General features: G+C 30.2%; 1 long non-coding RNA gene across 6 annotated transcripts; it reads right to left on the bottom strand.

The window, feature by feature from the left end:
• Nucleotides 1-405: 405 nt before the first annotated feature.
• On the bottom strand, nucleotides 406-3,051 carry LOC145157935 (uncharacterized). Of its 6 annotated transcripts, XR_013737226.1 has the most exons (6): nucleotides 2,674-3,051; nucleotides 2,452-2,604; nucleotides 2,074-2,186; nucleotides 1,416-1,524; nucleotides 1,090-1,230; nucleotides 406-661 (listed from the first exon to the last, which is right to left on the bottom strand). It is a non-coding gene; the product is annotated as an uncharacterized LOC145157935 (long non-coding RNA). The 6 variants fall into 6 exon arrangements; XR_013737224.1 differs by having other exon boundaries at nucleotides 406-1,230; XR_013737229.1 differs by having other exon boundaries at nucleotides 406-1,362; nucleotides 1,469-1,524.
• Nucleotides 3,052-3,688: the final 637 nt, after the last annotated feature.

Raw genomic sequence — 3,688 nt, 5'->3', positions numbered from 1 at the left:
TATTTATTATTTTTTCAATTTTATCCAATGTGCAGGTTTAGTTTCAATTTTAGTAACTACTTCATTTAAAATGAAGTTTTTTTTCTCAAATCCAATATTTATTATTGTTTCATATTTATACAATCTCCAGGTTTAGTTTCTATTTTAGTAACTACGTTCAAAATGAATGTTTATTCTCTTATACTTTAAATACTTTTGTTGTATTTATTACCTTTTTTATATTATATAATATTTAATCAGATTGACCCTAATCCCATTACTCCTACCACGAATCTATTAAAAAAAAGATAATTCATTCGGTAAAACCTTGACACTATTTCCATCTTTCCAATAATTCAATCCATGCAGTAATAAAAATAAAATTCTTACTCTTCTAATAAATCCCAATATATGATTTGATAATCATTTTTCAAGTAACTATAGCATAAAATGTATATAAAAATGAAAATAAGATAACATATAATATCGATTACAGGCATATGTTACATACTTTACTTAGATCATAACTAAAAAGGTTTATGGTGAGATTTGTGGTAGCGAGGTTGCCTGGACTATTTTTACTTTATATATCAACTTACCGCCCCCATTGAATAATCAAAAAGATTGCATGATGGTCCATATTTACACATCCTTTTGAGCAAAATATGAACACATGTGTACCCTGTAGTAAAAAAGGTGTCATATAATAAGGTGCTATCGCATAAAATGTGTTTGATACATTGGTATTTGGATTTACAAAAAAGGATTCTAACCTGGTTTAATAAAACTATCAGCTTTTTAACAAATGAATATTAAAAGTAGAGATCGATAAATACCTAGTAAGTATTCCAACATGGTTTACATTTGGATGATATTGATGTATGATTGGGTAGGATATTCATAAATATAAGAATGTAATTGGAAGAAAAGAATATAGAATGTAATAATATACAAATAAAGGAAGCATGTTGTTATTTTTAGAAAGTTGTAGACCCAATAAGAACCAAGTGTTAAGATGTTTCCATTAAGTGGCATGGTCATATAACCGACTCTTTTCACCAAAAAAAATATTAATTTCAAAGAACCATGGAAATTGAAACAAAGACATACCTTCCTTATTTGCCTTACGTTGTATATTGTCGTGCATTGATTTGACATGAAACAATTTATGTTAACTTTAAGTCGATGTGTGCTCAAGCTTCATGCAATAATTCAAAACCTTGAGGCGAACGGTTGCTTCAGAGTTGGCCTCTGTTGATAAAGAGCATAAAAACTACTAATTATAAACCCAAAGGTCTTAAAGCTTGCATAAAATCCTTTTAGAACCATAAGCATCCAATTGTTGATGGCCTTAGTGGAATAAGTGACTATTCATGATTCTGCCTGAACAATAAACAAATGAAATTTAAATGAACTATTTTATTCAATAGCTTTACCAGAAATATTTGCATCTGACTATAGTACTTCCTTTTGAAAACTCCTAGCTAACCTTGCTTTTTCCTGCTTGCTCCTAATATGAGCATGCATAGAACCATAAGCTTCAAACTATTATAACCCACCACAAATTCAGTTAGCATCAAGGTTTCTAGTAGTAAAACCAAAGCAATAAATGGTCAAAAATCTACAACAGATGATAGTAAAAACATAGCAATATCAGGTCAAGAAAATCATATTGTGGATAGTCTTCAAAAGTCGAAAGCAAAAACCCCAAAATATGGACTCGTATTCAAAAACCAAAATGGTGACATGTTTATGATGAAAATTGGCATACCTTACATCCATGATGCACAGACATGGTCAACAATAGTCATATACATACACACACAACACACGCACTTATTGTCACCAATTGCAACCCTAAAAAACCATACACATTATCCACAAGTAATCGACTAAATGAAATTCTAAAAGTCTTGACATTTATACATTTTTGAAAATTGCATAAATTAAGTTGATTAAGAAGGAAACAACTGATCAAAAGGGAAAAAATTACATCATGGATCATGGATGTATATGATATTTGCCATAATACCTGGTTTGTAAATTAAGAAAAATGTAATTGTTACAAAGGATGATTATGGTAAGCATTCTTACGAGCAAGTTAAGAGAAGTATTTGTACTTCAAAGTTGCTTTTTCATAAAATATGCAAATATAGTTTCTTCTCTCTTTAGTTCTTGTGTCCTTGTCCTTCAAAACATTGTTTTCCCTGAAAAATAAATCAAATTGCTTAACATAGGCATAATCAATATCAATAAAAAATGAAATTTGAATTAGCAGGGATAACCAGCATTAGCACTTGCCCACATATGCATTAAATAAAATGATATCTCATCAAATAAAGGAAATAAATAGGCTATAAATGTATTCAACAAAGTTGCCAAATTTTCAACAACCTGTAACAAAGTAAGGAATAAAGAACATGGTCGAATTGCAAAGAATGATGATAAAGAGGCTGAGATGCAAGCGATTACAATGATTGAAGACACGTAGTCGAAATAATCATTTACATGATTCGGCAGTCTATTTTGGCAGCAAAATGCAAACAAATCGGCACAAATCTGGAATCAGCAAAAGGGCTAATGAGATCCCGTCAAAACACACAGTTACAAACCATGGGAACTCAACTGAAAACATGAAATAGAATTAGCATAAATAATCACTCGTAAATACAGAATAGGATGTAAGAATTTTACCTTACATTGCAAAATGCGAAACTAAACCCTCATGAGTTTCTGTTGTCTTTGGTTATTGCCCTTCGTAATGATTTTCTCCCACTTTGGAAAAACAAACAAGTTCGAGACAAACACGACGAAGATAAAAAAAAAATCCATCGCCCTTTTACCGTCATAAACGATTGATTTCTATAGCTATGCATGTAGTGCTAGGAGATCGAAGAGGTGAGTTCGAGGAGGAGTTTGAGGGGACAAGTATAGGGGGAAAGGGGAGAAAACAGTGTGATGACCAGTAAATCAAGCCAGAAATGTGTTTTCCTCCGATTTAAAAGTCGAGATATAGCAATAAGGGCGAAAATTGGGGATTTTTTAAAATTAAATCTTGTAGAAGTTAACTTATCATCCGAGATATTCGACTCGATCAAACTTCAAATAGTTTCGGTCAAAAGTCTCTTAAAAAAAAAAAAAAGATATGCATTCGCTGATTGTACATTGAGTTTAGAGGTTTGGAGGATTACATATTTAATATTATTTAATTGGTAGTTGTTTGTACTGTTAGCTTAACGGTTTGGACGTCTTAAAAAAATATTATTATTATATTTAATCTATTAATAGAAATAATAAGATTTCTTTTTATAAGATAGTAAAGATATATTTTCTTTCGGTGTATTACGAAAAACGAAGAAGAAGAACAGGAGGTTTCCCTCCTGTTCATGAACCAGATACACAAACATGCAAATGATTTTGCCACGTAGAGTCTCCCAACTATGATATTGTCCAGATTCAACCCCTCACTCCCAAAAACTGTTTTCAAATCAGGTCCTAAGCCCTAAACTTACATTTAAAATATTCACAATCTACCCAAATATCGAAAAATCCTTTCAATAAAAGCCCAAAATTTTAAAATAGAAATTTCATAAACTTATTTTTTTTACATATATATACATTTTTATTATATATATAATATTTATTTATTTAAAATAAACATTAGATTGTTGTTAAATTTTAAATTATAAATTGTATTTTGATTTAAATA

Source organism: Lactuca virosa, chromosome 1 (genome assembly GCF_052849685.1).
Source record: "Lactuca virosa cultivar CGN04683 chromosome 1, Lactuca_virosa_CGN04683_v6, whole genome shotgun sequence".
NCBI classification, from domain to species: domain Eukaryota; kingdom Viridiplantae; phylum Streptophyta; class Magnoliopsida; order Asterales; family Asteraceae; genus Lactuca; species Lactuca virosa.
The sequence above is the reverse complement of the archived record's forward strand: the minus strand, read 5'-3'. Positions and strand labels throughout refer to the sequence as shown.